Source organism: Chrysemys picta, chromosome 4 (assembly GCF_011386835.1).
Source record: "Chrysemys picta bellii isolate R12L10 chromosome 4, ASM1138683v2, whole genome shotgun sequence".
Lineage (NCBI taxonomy): Eukaryota > Metazoa > Chordata > Testudines > Emydidae > Chrysemys > Chrysemys picta.
The window spans coordinates 71,813,787-71,830,499 of record NC_088794.1 but is presented as its reverse complement, the minus strand read 5'-3'; the positions used below and the strand labels follow the sequence as shown (position 1 = coordinate 71,830,499).

Below are 16,713 nucleotides of genomic sequence, written 5' to 3'. Positions count from 1 at the left end.
CAACCCCCCACCCTGAAGCAAATACTCTCCAGCAGCTACACACCACACCACAGAAACACCAACCCAGGAACCAATCCCTGTAGCAAACCTTGTTGCCTACTCTGACCCCCATATCTACTCTAGCGACACCATCAGAGGACCCAATCACATCAGCCACACCATCAAGGGCTCATTCACCTGCACATCTACTAATGTTATATATACCATCATGTGGCAGCAATGCCCCTCTGCCATGTACATTGGCCAAACCAGACAGTCCCTACTTAAAAGAATAAATGGACACAAATCAGACATCAGGAACGGTAACGTACAAAAGCCAGTAGATGAACATTTCAATCTCCCTGAACATTCTATACCAGATTTAAAAGTCACTATTCTTGAACAAAAAAAATTCAGAAACAGACTTCAAAGAGAAACAGCAGAACTAAAATTCATTTGCAAATTTAACAGCATTAATTTGGGCTTGAATAGGGACTCGGAGTGGCTGGCCCATTACAGAAGCAGCTTTGCCTCTCCTGGAATTGACACCTCCTCATCTATTATTGGGAGTGGACTACATCCACCCTGATTGAATTGGCCCTGTCAACACTGGTTCTCCACTTGTGAGGTAATTTCCTTCTCTTCATGTCTCATTGTATAATGCCTGTATCTGTAACTTTCACTCTATGCATCTGAAGAAGTGAAGTTTTTTACACACGAAAGCTTATGCCCAAATAAATCTGTTAGTCTTTAAGGTGCCACCGTACTCCTTATTGTTTTAATGAGTACATTGTAAGAACAGATCTATTGAGGAAAAAGGGCCATATTTTACAGAGTAGAACTGGACTTTAAAATCCATTATTTTCCTTGTTTGGTAACTCTTTTACTTAACAAAAATCATCATGTTCGCTACTTGAAAACTTTTTCCTGTCCGCAACACTTTCTTTGATTTTTTTTAAAAAGTACTTTGTATCAAACTCATTCATTTAGATTTGTTGTTTTGTCTTTGCGTGAACAGAAATCAAGGGGGGGGAAGGATAGCTCAGTGATTTGCGCACTGGCCTGCTAAACCCAGGGTTGTGAATTCAATCCTTGAGGGGGGCATTTAGGGATCTGGGGCAAAAATCTGTCTAGGGATTGGTCCTGCTTTGAGCAGGGGGTTGGACTAGATGACCTCCTGAGGTCCCTTCCAACCCTGATATTCTAATTTAATTTGTAATATTCTGTTCCCCTGTCACTTATATATCAGATGACTCAGCCCTGCACAATGAAAATATGATAGATTGTTCTTATAACAGGAATAAAAAATAAATAATATTTCAAACCTGGGTTTTAAGATAATGGAAAACAAAGAGAAATGTATTATGACACAATTGAGAAATTAATAAATGATCTATGCTTCTATCATGCTCCCATTACCATTAGTGATACATTTCTAATTAGTATAGATGGAAATAGAATGGGGCATTTAACACATAATGGGGTTGCAACTCCATTGAACTGAATGGAATCTCACACCCTCTTACACCAGTCCAATTATCTCCACTCTTTTCAAGTGTGGAAATGAAAAAGCCGGAATTCAGAGCAATATCCAATGACAATGCTATCAGTGCTTGATCCTGCAATGTGCTGAGTGACTCCTGATATTCTTCAATTCCCTTTGGAATCAAGGGGCTCAAATCTGCACCAGTTGAAGTTAAGGAATTCAGTGGAAGCCCAATGGTAATTGAAAGCACAAAGCACATTGCAGGATCAGGTCCCAGGCCCTGACAAACTGTCAAGAGGGCAGTTGGTTGGAACAGATTGAAATTACATCATCAGCTGAGTGAAGGAGCAAACATCCCAGAGAAGGTCTGATAAAATTCAATAATGAACCTCTCACTGTTACAGGCAGTGGTTACAGCTCTGAAAGGAACCCTTGACACTGATGTTAATTATAGCAACATTAGTACATTACTGCATGAGCTTACACATTTTCCATGCTTTTCATCATCACCTGATGGAGGGGAAAAGAGTCAAGGTAGAAAATATCTCCGAAAGAACACTGAATCTTGTGATGGTGCCACATGCTCTGATCTCTGGCCTGGCCAGCTCTGCAGGCAGGTGCAGAAGTGGGGTAAGGAGGCAGGTCCCTAGCCCCTTCCTGTCTCCAAGTACATTAACTATGCCTTGTGGTATCCCCTTCCTACATGTACCTCTGTGCAATGGAAGGGCCATGGGAAATCTGACCCTTTAGTTTTGTAGGATGGCTATTATCTGAATCTTAAATATTTTAACTTAATCTTAAAACAAATATCTTATCTTAATCTTGAATCCTGGCAAGAGTGCCGTAGGTGTGAGAAGCAAATTCTGCTCTCAGTTACATGAATGCAATGCAATGCTCTTTCTCCCTGCTGAAGTCAAGTCATGAAAGTTGAGTTGCACCATGTAGCAGAAGTTAGCTCAAGCTCTTTCATGTCCAGGCAGATCAGAGAAGGACTCAGTTTACAGGTTTAATCCAAATGGATATCACACAGTAAATTTTACTGCAATATTCTTGTCCTACACCATTGTGTCACGTTGCTCTAAGGCAATAAACAGCTGCTGCATTACACCCCAGAAGAAGACGTGTTTCACCAGTGGGGGAAGTGAACCCTCTATGTCAGTGTCTGTAAAGCACACTGAGGTCATTGTATTAAAGACACTATACAGATGCAAAGTAGTATTATTCCCATGAAGACAGAGTTGACTTTTCTAGGATTCAAACCAGGAGATGCAGGGAGTCCACACATTTCAAACCATGATATCTTCAAAAGGCGGAATCTCTCTTGCTAAGGCTCCCAGAATGCTCTTTAAGAATGTTCACCACAGTTATCTGGGTGAATTTTGTATCTTGATTTGTACATCCTCAGGTTTGAGTCCATTCCTAAACATGGTATCCAGTGCAGATATGGAAGCTGAAACCACATAAGCCTTAGACAACTCTTGTTGGCAAACAGTGCACTCCTGCGTGCCTCCAAACCTTCAGTTCTGCTTATTCAAGGAGGTTAAACCCTGGCTATGTTTCCCCCTTACATGGTCTGTGTATTCACAGAACAGGTCCATGACATGGGCCATGACAGGGCAATGCTATTCCAGCTCAGTGCTACTGTACAACCAATGGGCCTCAAACCTGAGTTGAAATCAAAACATGTAATGTGCATTAGTAATTTGGGATACAATTTTCAAAAATGACTCAGTGCCTTAGGAGCCTACATCCCATTTTCAAAAGCGTTAGGAGTTCCCAAGTGTTTTAGGCACATTTGAAAATAGGACTTTGTCTCCTAAATTGATTTTGAAAATTGAACTCTTAGGCTGGGATTTTCCAAGGATCCCAAGGGATTTAGAGCCCAGCACCCAAATTCCGGTGATATTTAAATGACTAAGTCTTTTAAACTCCATTGAAAAGCCCAGACTTAGTCTCTATGGTCCACTAAATCTGTGGTCAGCCAACTGTGACTGCCAATCATGGTGGTGATTTCTGTGATTTGTAGAGATTTCTGTGCCCATAGGGAATGTAATGCGACCACCATACTTGTTTCACATGAGCCACTGAACTGCCATTGGACAGCAACAGCATTAGACCTGAGCATTTCTGTACAGTATCACTGAGCTGGAGTAGCATTCTTGTTCTGGACATGCCAACTAGCACTCAGTGTCCCACCTTGTTCCATATCAGAGCTCTGCTATCATATGAAGTACAACTTTCACGTGTCAGGCATGCAGCCATAAACACATGATTCATTTTATTTAGGGCTTCTCAGAATGTCAGGGCAGCTGGACCCGAGGATTTAGGGCAGGATCCAAAACCTATTGAAATCAGGAGTCATTCTGTTGAATTCCATGGGCATGGGATCAGACCCATAGTCAGGATTCCCTTCTTGCTCAATGCAATTTCATAAAGGAGCAGTATTAAAAATTGATGACATGATATGGCCCTAAGAATATCATCTCTGCCCTGGACAGGGCTACCAGAAACTTAAGGCTTTAGCATTTCACCTCTAAGACCAGGATTCACAATGGGTTAGGGTAACCACTATATGAATTTGATGGTCTAGACCTGATCATATCTGTCTGAAGTGCAAATACCACTTTACTCTAACTCATAAGATGTCCAACTATGGAAGTCTACTATCAGAATACCAGGGTTGTTGCACATTAGCTTTGAAGTGAATAAGCAGAGCAGGAAATGTAAGGTATTATGGTGACTGGATAGTACAGTGATAGGCACAGTAGAAATGTCTAGATCGGGGTCGGTAACCTTCGATACACAGCCCATCGGGGTAATCCAAAGGCAGGCCGCAAGACATTTTGTTCATATTGACCGTTGGCAGGCACGGCCCCGCGCAGCTCCCAGTGGCCGCAGTTCACTGTTCCCCAGATTTAGGCACTTAAGTCCCATTTGTGGGTGCCACTACAATCCACAAAACTCCCGCTCAGTTGCTGCCTAACTCTATAGGTGCCTGTTTTTGCAGTAAAAGTTCCCTAGGTTCTGCCTGTGGGCATGCACACTGCTGCCTCCCACTAGGAGTCCAGATGCCTATCTCCTGCTTACTCCCCAGTGTGAGCCATGAACCACTAGGCTGGAAGTTCCAAACTGTGAGGAATGCATGACAAGATTATTAGGGGCTTGCGAAGTCCTGACAGGACCGCACTGAGCGGCGGGGTTTAGGAGTGGACTTTGTCGGGCAGGGGAAGCGGATGTGGCTCTGTTTGGGCGAGGACCAGGCTCTCTGCCTCTCTTGCTTCCCAACTGCTACAGCTGCAGTCACCATCAAGCAGCAGTTACCCTCCTCTGCTGGGGAGGCTGTGAGCAGGGAGTGGAAGGCAGCAAACCAGAAGTAGTAACTCACCCCTTTACCATGCAGGTACCCCCTCCTGACTCCAGCCCTTCAGCGCAGCCCCAGGGCGCAGAGGCCCATCAGTTTCCCCTGCCAGACAGAGCCTGTGCAGGGGAAGCAGATAGGGCCACACTGAAGAGTCAGGAGGGGGCTCTGTCAGCCAAGGGGGGCACTACTCACAGGGTGCAGCCTTCCACTCCCCTCCTGACCCCAGCCCTTCAGCATGGGCCCTGTTTGCTTCCCCTATGCGGGGAGGGAGAGGAGGGCGGGAATAAGCCTGATCTCGGCAGCTGAGATTGCCCAACTGCTGCGGGGAGCAAAGTCTTCCTCTGCTGCCACATGATGAGTATCTATCTCCTGCCCCCTTACAAAGGGGGGTGCACATGGGACATGAATCTCCAAAGGGGGGGCTCAGCAAAAAAACTTTAGAAACCTTTGCACTAGGCTATGGGATATTCTGATGTGGGGCTCCCTCAATCTCTCTGATTGAAGTTGTTCCACATTGATTAAATATTAATTGGGCTAGAGAGAATCACTCTGTAGCGTTGTATATACTGACCTGACAGGTGGCAGTTCCCTGTTCAAACCCCTTCTCCTCCTCAGGCGGAGGGGGAATTTGAACCCTGGGTCTTCTACATCCCAGGTGAGTACCAAAGCCAGTGGGCTAAAAGTTATAAGTAAACCAGGCCGCCCCCTGCACCCAGCTGTTCTGTGTGAAGTTAGGCCACATATCTTACCTGAGGGGTCCAATCTGGTAGGTTTGCTCAGAGGCTATCTTCCCCCTCCCCACCCTTCCAGTTCATGGAGATAGGTACCTCCCTGCAGGCTGCACTTAGGCGCTTATCTCTGAGAGTGGGGTGGGACTTAGGACACACCCCTCTCATCGGCATATCTAGTGAAATCGAGCCACCTAGAGTGCTGGCTTTTGTGGATCACAGTCTAATGGTATGTCTACACTTAAAATGCTACAGCGGCACAGCTGCGCTGCTGTAGTGCTTCAGTGTAGACACTACATACACTGACAGAAGGGGTTCTTCCATTGACCTAGCACTGTCTACTCCGTGTGTTGGATCAGCATAGCTATGTCTCTCAAGGGTGTGGGTTTTTTCCCCACACATCTGGGAAGTGTAGCTATACCAACGTAAATTTTCAATGTAGATCAGGCCTCAGACTCCTATTTCTCACCATTCTTTGTATAGGGAGTTTAGCTGCCTAACTCAGGCTTTGTAGATCACAGTGTTGTTCCTGTGATCTCCCAGGTGCCTAAGTTAGGTGTTGTGATGCTCAGCATCACAGTACGTAAATCCCTTTGTGGATCCAGGCCTTAACCTTCCTGTGCCTCAGTTTCTCCTCAGTAAAATTGGGATAATGATACTTTTGTTCCTTTATGACTAACTTTCAAGAGCTTCAGATGAAGTGTGCTATAGAAGAGCTAGGTATTATTACTAGGAACTCTACTGTTCTTCAAAATATTAGTTCTGTAGCAATTTCTAATTTATTTAATATTTTAAACTATCAGTTATAATATGGTATTTCTTGTTATAAAAACCTAGCGCCTCTCAACATTTGTTTATTTAATAAAAATATTTTTAAACATATTAATACTGTACTAAAACCTGAAAGTTAAAAAAAACACTTTATTTTATTTCTCTCCTGCCACAACTGTTAGAGTAAATTGTGTTGAACATTTAAGGATCTGCAGTGTCCCACATTGACACTGTTTTATGTCAAAAAGTGTGCAGGTATTTTGATCAAAATCTAAAACAAGTCCTTCACAGAAACCAAATTTAGTCGGCAAAATGAGACTGCAACACAATAAACACTCGTATTTGCAGAGTGAAATCACATAGCTGTGAGTGTGGCAGAATTGTGTCACTTTCATAATGACTTTTATATTCACACACATTCAAATGGAATATGAATAATATTTTGCACTTACATAGGATTGACTAATTAATGTAACTAATTTAGCCTCCCAACATCTTTGCAATAGGCAAATATTATTATCTCTTATTTTCCAGAATGGTAAACTGAAGCATATCGCCTAAGGGTAGGATTTTCAAAATGGCCTAAGAGATGCAAGAGCACAAGTTACATTGGCTTTCAGTCATTTAGGCCTTTTCTTTCAAAATCACCTAAATGACTTGTTGAAGAGTTAGCCAGAGTTAAAGCTGGCAAAATTACTCAGGAGTCTTGATTAGACCCCCTCCCTACTGATCTGACATTTTCTAGCATGCTAATATTACAGTTTTGTCAAAACCCCCTTTATTGCATTACATATATTTTAAAAACACCAACAAACTCCCCTGCCACTGACACTAGAACCAAATACTTTGAACTGGTTTTAGAAAATCAGAGCCATCTGATTCACTTGCATCTTGGCAGCAGTGCCCTACATTACAAATCAGGTTTGTATGAATCAGGTTTACGCAGTATGTTCCTCTAGCACTAATGCCACAATATCAGCTGTTGCTTTTATGTTCACAAGTGTCTACTTATAAATCTTTGTCATAATAATGGAGCCGTTCCTGGTCCTTCACGCCTTATGCAAAATTCTCATTGTAGAGTTTTACCAACATATGGACACAGAATTATTGTTTTCCAGGACGAGCCAGGCTTCACTAAAATTATTTTAATTCTACACTTGAATTTTTAAACATGCACACACATTTCTAGAATTATTTCCCCCCTACTGTTTGGAGTTCCCCACAGGCTGGTTTAATCAAACAGCCTGTATGTGCATGTTTAAAGCAACTCCAGAAGAGAATGACACATCTGCATCCTGTGAATTGCTTCATCTTCTACCTATGCTGTGTTATTTAGTGTTTTATCAAGGGGGCACGTGTTGAATTTGATTCCAAATCAACACATAAACAGCTGTTGCCAGAGATTAAAAATATTTGTTCTGACTGATTTTTTTTATTTAAAATCCTTTTATCTAAAAAATTGTGTAAAATCAGTAAATATTACCAGCTGAACTGAGTTTGGAGTCTTTTGAAATTTCCAGTAAAGTCCATTCATTTTTGTCCTGCTATCTTATTAAGCCTGTATATTAAAATGTTGAGTGTGCCTGGTGGAAAATATGATTCCATTGCTTTTTAATGTGACACCCTGTATCTTCAGTTCTATTAAACTACTAAACGCCACTATGTCAATAAACTCCTATGGACTCCAGTACAGCTGTCAGCCCCACAGAGCTCACACTTCTGCACTATACCTATAAATTCCTTTCAGTAAAGCAGTAGGCCACAAATAATCCCCAGCAGAGAAAAATGTATTCCGTAGGTCCCTATCAGCAAATAGACCCACCAGAACCCTTTGTGACAATACCTACCGGACTAGGTTATCTTGTCTTCTTTGGCTTGATGAAGAATCTGAACTGGAGGGCTCCTGCACTCTTTAAATATGCTTAAGTGGTCACCAGTGTTGGCTCTATAAGAAGAGAGGGGAGGGAAACGGACAGAGGGGGAAGGGAAGGGAGCAATGCTACTGCTATCAGTAGGCTGAAAATAACTTCTGACAAAAGCCTTGGATTTTTTTCCCCTAACACCAGTTGTGAGTAAGGTGGAGAACAATGCATCTCTTCAGATTACACCCAGAAAACATTTCTAAATGCAGTTTTATAGATCACAAATAAATTCATTGAGGGGACACTTGAGCTGAAACTGGAGTAAAGTGAAGTATGATTCAGGCTTTAAAAATAAAACTGAAATCAGCAAACTCCTTAAATATAGGTCATAAAGCAAAGGCCACTGAAATGGTGGAGGAATGGTCAGACACCTATTCATACTGGTGAAAAGAATCTATCCAAATAACTAGAACTAAACATGAGGACAATGAACAGCTGTGGGTTGAAACTCTACTGTTACAGCATTAAGCCAAATGGAATTTCAGTAATCTAGTAGCTAGACAACCTTTAGTCCCTGATAAAAGTTTTTAAAAGATCAGGAATCCGTTCTTTTCACTCATTTTTATTTTCTAGTGCACACCTTTTAGTCTAAGAATCCCCAAATGCTTTTACAAACATTTGCTAAGCCTTACAACAACCCTGTGATATGTATTATTGTAGCCTTTTTACAAATGAGTAAACTGAAGCACAAAGAGATTAAGGATAAAACTTTTGAACATGGGGAAGTGATTTAAAAGCTAAGTCCCATTTTCAAAAGGGAGTTGGGCACTTAGAAGCCAATGTCTTATTGAAAGTCTCTGGGACTTAAGCTTCTAACTTGGAATTTTCAAAGCAGCCCAAGTGAGTTAGGTGTCTAAATCTCATTGAAATTCAGTAGGATTTGGGTGCCTAATTCCTTTGATAATTGCAGACTTGAGTGCCTAAGTCACTTTTTAAAATGAGATTTAGTCTTCTTCAGTACGTCTGAAAATTTTGCCCTACATCTCGCTCTGCCTTGATTGACCCACTTACCATTATATAAATGGGAACTGTATGTCCTCAGCACTCTGGAAAGTTATGAGTAGGGTTGCCAAGTGTCCGGTTTTCAGTCAGAACACCTGGTCGAAAAGGGACCCTGGAGGCTCTGGTCAGCACCGCTGACTGGGCTGTTAAAAGTCTGGTTGGCGGTGCAGTGGGGTTGGCAGGTTCCCTACCCAGCTCTGCGTGGCTCCCAGGAAGCAGTGACATGTCCCTCCAGCTCCTAGGCGCAATCATGGGGGCTGTGCGCGCTGCCCCCGCCTTGAACGCTGGCTCCACAGCTCCCATTGATCAGGAACTGCAGCCGGAGCCCTCAGCCCCCCACACTCCAAACCTCTAGGCTCCAGCCCGGAGCCTCCTCCTACACCCCAAACCCCTCATCCCCGACCCCACCCCAGAGCCCACACTCGCAGCCAGAGCCCTCACCCCCACCCCCTGCCCTAGCACAGAGCCCCCTCCTGCAGTCTGAACCACACATTTCTGGCCCCACCCTGGAGCCCGCACCCCCAGCTGGAGCCTGCACCCCCACCCCCTGCCCAGCCCGATGAGCCAGGGTGGGGGAAAGCAAGTGATGGAGGGAAGGGGAATGGAGTGAATGGGGTATCGGCCCTTGGAGAAGGGGCGTGGCAGTAGCTGAGCCATGGGGATGGGGCGGGGGAAGGGTGTTTGGTTTTCTGCTATTGGAAAGTTGGCAACCCAAGTTATGAGCCCTTTGGCATGTCTGGCTGCGTGCCCAAAAATGGAGGTACACATAGTTAATGGCCACTTTTGAATACTTTGCCTGAGGGCCAGATTTCCATCTTTAGGTATTTAGGTGCCTAAAGAGGTAGGTAGAGCACTAGTGGGACATAATGGGAGTTAGGCACCTAACCTGCTTGGCTTTCAGTGAGAGGTAGGTACTGAACTGCCTTCTGTGCTTTTGTAAATCCTACAATGCATGAGTTAGGCAACCAGGCTCCATGTATAGTGCCTGGGGAGGTGTCTCAGAATGGGGTTCGCAAAAATCAGCATGCTGAGCTAAGAGCTGCCTAAGCTAGCCATGCTGAGGAGCATTAGGCATTTTGGCTTGAGGCTAAAGAAGATATACCTATCTCATAGAACTGGAAGGGACCCTGAAAGGTCATTGAGTCCAGCCCCCTGCCTTCACTAGCAGGACCAAGTACTGATTTTGCCCCAGATCCCTAAGTGGTCCCCTCAAGGATTGAGCTCACAATGCTGTGTTTAGCAGGCCAAGGCTCAAACCATTGAGCTATCCCCCCCACTGCCTAGCTCCACTTGAGATTCACAGCCATGAACCTTCCTCTCCTGCAGTTATGTGGCTAATTCTGGTGAGTCTTTTTTCAAGAAAAACCCTTCCCCTTACAACTGTTACAGGCTATACCACTTTGTATATATAGTCATGGGACCAGAAAAAGAGAGACTGACTGTCTAGACCAGTTGTTCTCAACCAGGGGTACATGTACCCCTGGGGTACTCAGAGGTCTTCCGGGGGGGTCCATCAGCTCATCTAAATATTTGCCTAGTTTTACAACAGGCTACAGAAAAAGCACTGACAAAGTCAGTGCAAACTAAAATTTCATACAATGTCTTGCTTATACTGCTCTATACACTGAAATGTAAGCCCAAGATTATATTCCAATTGATTTATTTTATCATTATATGGCAGAAATAAGAAAGTAAACAATTTTTCAGTAATAGTGTGCTGTGCCACTATTGTATTTTTATGTCTGATTTTGTAAGCAAATAGTTTTTAAGTGAGGTGAAACTTGGGGGTACGCAAGACAAATCAGGGGACAGTAGTCTCAAAAAGTTGAAAGCCACTGGTCTAGCCCAGTGGTCAGGGCCCCCACCCCCCGAGAAGTGGGAAATCCAAGTTCAAGTCAGTGTTCCAATGATTAATATTTATAAATAGTGGAACATGTATAAGGAGACTGAGCCATCCACCCCAGAACACTCGGCTAGGAACACAGATCTTTCACAGCGTGGGGAAATGTTCTTACCTTGGAGCTAAAGATTGTAAGTAGGGCACCATATCTTCCTCCTCTGGCTGTTTTGTGTGGGTTTAGATGTGTTCAGAGCACATCTATGAGATAAGGACCCACAGGCAAAAGATGTGGTGGATCATCTAGTGTATGAATCCCACTGAGGTTTAAGTATGAATTACATATTGAGCAGCTGGGCAGTGTCAGGAGTTAGGCAGCTGCGCACATGCTAGTAAATAAACACAACTATGGCATAGTTGGCATCACAGAGACCTGGTGGGATAATACACATGACTAGAATATTGGTATAGAAGGACCAGCAAGGAAAAAAGGGAGGAGGTGTTGCCTTATGTATTAAAAATGTGTACACTTGGACTGAGACTGAGATGGAAATAGGAGACAGACTTGTTGAAAGTCTCTGGGTAAGGATAAAAGGGGTAAAAAGCAAGGGTGATGTCATGGTAGGGGTCTTCTACAGACCACCTAACCAGGAACAAGAGGTGGATGAGGCTTTTTTTAAACAGCTAACAAAATCATCCAAAGCACAGGACTTGGTGGTGTTGGGAGACTTCAACTACCGAGACATCTGTTGGGAAAATAACATAGCAGGGCACAGATCATCCAATAAGTTCTTGGAATGTATTTGAGAATTTTTTTTATTTCAGAAGGTGGAGACAGCTACCATGGAAGAGGCTGTTCTAGATTTGATTTTGTCAAATAGAGAGGAACTGGTTGAAAATTTGAAAGTGGAAGGCAGCTTGGGTGAAATAAACATGAAATGGTAGAGTTCATGATTCTAAGGAATGGTAGGAGGGAGAACAGCAAAATAAAGACAATGGATTTCAAGAAGGCAGACTTTAAACTCAGGGAGTTGGTAGGTAAGATCCCATGGAAAGCAAGTCTAAGGGTAAAAACAATAGAAGATGGTTGGCAGTTTTTCAAAGAGACATTATTAAGGGCACAAGAGGAAATTATCCCACTGCGTAGGAAAGATAGGAAGTATGGCAAGAGACCATCCTGGCTTAACCAGGAGATCTTCAATGATCTAAATATCAAAAAAGAGTCCTACAAAAAGTGGAAACTAGGTCAAATTACAAAGGATGAATATAAACAGATAACACAGGTATGTAGGGATAAAATTAGAAAAGCCAAGGCACAAAATGAGATCAAACTAGCCAGAGACATAAAGGGTAACAAGAAAACATTCTATAAATATATTAGAAGCAAGAGGAAGACCAAGGACAGGGTAGGCACATTACTCAATGATGGGGGAAAAATAATAACAGAAAATGTGGAAATGACAGAGGTGCTTAATGACTTCTTTGCTTAAGTTTTCACCAAGAACGTTGATGGTGATTGGACGTCTAATGTCGTGAATGCCAGGGAAAATGAGGTAGGAACAGAAGAGGCTAAAATAGGGAAAGAACAAGTTAAATATTACTTGGACAAATTAGATGTCTTCAAGTTACTAGGGCCTGATGAAATGCATCCTAGAATACTCAAGGAGCTGACTGAGGAGATATCTGAGCCATCAGCAATTATCTTTGAGAAGTCATGGATGATGGGAGAGATTCCAGAAGACTGGAAAATGGCAAATATAGTGCCCATCTATAAAAAGGGAAATAAGGACAATCCAGGAAATTACAGACCAGTCAGCTTAACTTCTGTACCCGGAAAGATAATGGTGCAAATAATTAGACAATCAATTTGCAGACACCGAGAAGATAATAAGGTGATAAGTAACAGTCAGCATGGATTTGTCAAAAACAAATCATGTCAAACCAATCTGATAGCTTTCTTTGACAGGGTAACAAGCCTTGTGGATAGGGGGGAAGCAGTAGATGTGGTATATCTTGACTTTAATAAAGCTTTTAATACTGTCTTGCATGCCCTTCTCATAAACAAACTAGGGAAATGCATATGCAAAACTGGTTGGAAAATCATCCCCAGAAAGTAATTATCAGTGGTTCACAATCATGCTGGAAGGGCATAACAAGTGGGGTCCCACAGGGATCAGTTCTCGGTCCGGTTCTATTCAATATCGTCATCAATGATTTAGATAATGGCTTACAGAGTACACTTATAAAGTTTGCGGACGAAACCAAGATAAGAGGGGTTGCAAGTGCTGTGAAGGATAGGATTAAAATTCAAAATGATCTGGACAAACTGGAGAAATGGTCTGAAGTAACTAGGATGAAATTCAATAAGGACAAATGCAAAGTACTCCACTTAGCAAGGAACAATCAATTGCACACATACAAAATGGCAAATGACTGCCTAGGAAGGAGTACTGCGGAAAGGGATCTGGGGGTCATAGTGGACCACAAGCTAAATATGAGTCAACAGTGTAACGCTGTTGCAAAAATAGCAAACATCATTCTGGGATGTATTAGCAGGAGTACTGTAAGCAAGACACAAGAAGTAATTCTTTCGCTCCATTCTGTGCTGATTTGGCCTCAACTGGAGTATTGTGTCCAGTTCTGGGCACTACATTTCAGGAAGGATGTGGACAAATTGGAGAAAGTCCAGAGAATAGCAACAAAAATGATTAAAGGTCTAGAAAACATGATCTATAGGGAAGATTGAAAAAATTGGGTTTGTTTATTTTGGAAAAGAGAAGACTGAGAGGGGACATGATAACAATTTTCAAGCATGTAAAAGGTTACAAGGAGAAGGAAGAAAAAATGTTTTTCTTAACCTCTGAGGATAGGACAAGAAGCAATGGATTTAAATTGCAGCAAGGGAGATTTAGGTTGAACATGAGGAAAAACTTCCTAACTGTCAGGGTGGTTAAGCACTGGAATAAATTGCCTAGGGAGATTGTGGAATCTCAATTATTGGAGATTTTTAAGAGGTTAGACAAACACCTGTCAGGGATGGTCTAGATAATTAGTCCTGCCATGAGTGCAGGGGACTGGACTAGATGACCTCTCAAGTTCCCTTCCAGTTCTATGATTCTATGCCCTGCTGCCAAAATAAAGGCACCTTGGGTACATTGAGTGAAGGATCCACTGCCGAATTTCCGCCGAAGACCCAGAGCGGAAGAAACCCCTCTGGGCGGCCCTGGTTCTCGACGGCGTTTCCGCGGCCGCTTTTCTTCCTGCCCAGAGGAATCGAAGCTGAAATTTCACCGAGGGCAGCGAAATGCCGCCCCCCACATCCTGCCGCCCTAGGCGACCACTTAGGGTCGCCTAGTGGAAGCGCCGGCCCTGTCTACAGGGTTAGGCAGTAGCTGAGCTGGGGTTTTGTGAATGCCAGCAGCATCTAAATGTTGTACATAGGTGCCTAAAGTGGCAGCTAGGCACCAAAGGTCCCCCTGTGTCTCTATTTTAGGGCAGAACTACTGTCAGCTACCAGGCTGAAGGGATTTAAAGGAAGAAGCTGGACTGAGTTTGTGATGTATTGCATTAAAGTTTCTGAAAAGAGACACTGAGGCAAAGTGCAGAGGCAGCTGCAGCAATTTTATCTGGTTTGAACATTTCTTCTAAGATTATGGAGCAGGGGAATTAAAGGCACTGCTGAGTTCATGATTAGGTGTCTACTAGGCTTATGACCACCAGGCACTTATATTCTTATTATTGGTCAATTAATGGTATGGCTCTACCTTGGAATTTAGAAACATGAACAAATCAGCTGATCATCACTCTTGTCATTAGCCAGGCCAGGGATATGTAAATTTCAGCCTGGAGTTGCAGGGGCCTCACAAGGGAGGAATGGCTTAAATGGGATGTCATTTTCCACAGTATTCATAACCAATCATAGGAAAATTGACATAGGTACAGAAAGCCCAATAAACTTCAGAGGTACTGACTAGTCCTCCCTCTGAGAGGATGGGTCCAGCAATTTTCTCAATGAAGCAAGGGATGCTGCTTCTAATTCCTTCGGAGTGCAGGTATGAGTGCTTCTCAGCCTTAGGAGCCGTGCACTATTCCTTCACTATCCCAGCTCAGTGTTATTGCTCTGTGCCATATGGGCAAAAAGAAGAATTGGGCCTTTTTATGTTCACAGCGGATACAATCTCTGGCCAGAACACTGATTTGGAAATGGAGACTTGGAGTGTACAATCAGTGAGCAAGCGCATTAATTTTTCTATTTCAGTGGTGATGTGAGATGCAATGCTTTGGGGAAGAATGCGACAAATCAAAAGTGCAGGGACTAAAAGCACTTCTCATGCTTGAAAGCAGCATATCAAAGAAAGTGATGGCAGCCTAGAGATCAAAGGAAGTTTGCTAGTAGTTGCAGGAGAATGAATCAGGTAATCAGGTCATGTCTATGAATAGATTACACAGGTGGAAGGAACAGTGAGCTCAGCTGAGCAGCAAGTGAAATTCAGATCTTCAGGGGAATGCAGGAATGTCTCCCTTTGCATAGAACTCTAGTCTTCAGTCTGCAAAATGAACAAAGCAAAGTGCTGGAACACACAAAACTGACTGACTGAATTTTGACAACAGCCAAGAGTCACAAGAGTGACTTGAAGTCAGAAAACATATACAAACTTTCATAGTTTGGATAGGCAGAACTTAAAGGCAATACCCTAATAGGTATTGACCATTCATGTGGTTTATGATACACTCCTACCCACTCTGACAACATATACAAAAAAGTTTAAATTGATTTGATTAATGTTTTCCCCTTTGTAATATAAACCTGATTTTTTTTAACCTTACAGATATGAGTCATTTCTGCTTTTTTCCTAGCAGAAGGAAAGGATAGGGAGTGGGGAGGAGTTTGATGGTGTTGAATCTTTGACAAAGACATCCTTTCTCTAAAGTGTTAGGCATAAATGTTAAATTTATTTTTAAAGTTTAAATGCTTTGCTTTTCCTGCTCAGCTAGGGATGTAAAATGTTAACCGGTTAACCAATAAGCATGAATCTTACTGGTAAGGTGTTCTGCAGGACTCTGCGGCCAGCCCCACACTACGGGGTCCCGGCTGCCAGCAGCAGGGCCCTGGGTACAGGGCTGACAGCCAGGAGCCCTGGTGCAGGGCAGGAAGGTAGTGAAGTACCCAGGCATGGGGCCAGCAGCCAGGATCCTGGGCGCATGGGGCGGCAGCATAGCCAAATGGTTAAACATTTAACCAATACAATTTTAATAGTTTAAACATTTACTTTTTAAAAACACTATTTACATTCCTACACTCAGCTTTCACTCTCTTGCATCTTGTGATGTTACCATTTCAGTATTCTCATTATCCTGTTCTTCCAAGTTAGACCAGACCTGAATTCCTCATATAAAAAAACAGGCAGAAAAGAATCCTTTCCTTCTTTATAATTCTTAAAGCAGAAGTGAGAAGTGGGGACCACCCTCCTCCCCCACCCCACCAAACCAGAGGAGTCAGCTTAAGCTCTTTATTTCCTGCCTTAGTAGGTTCTTTATTATGGAGAAAGGTCAAGTGCTCTGACAGATATGGATAAATAATATAAACAGGTGGTATGTGGGGGGCCTGCACATAGAGGGAGTAGTAG

General features: G+C 43.0%; 1 protein-coding gene across 1 annotated transcript in view; it reads right to left on the bottom strand.

Annotated features, from left to right (window-relative positions):
- CSRP3 (cysteine and glycine rich protein 3) overlaps positions 1-8,310 on the bottom strand; it is a 29,750-nt gene extending 21,440 nt beyond the window's left edge. The window contains exon 1 of the mRNA XM_005305354.4: positions 8,173-8,310. The gene's annotated coding sequence lies outside the window, so the exon portion shown is untranslated. The remainder of the gene's footprint in view (positions 1-8,172) is intronic.
- Between the last annotated feature and the right edge of the window lie 8,403 nt (positions 8,311-16,713).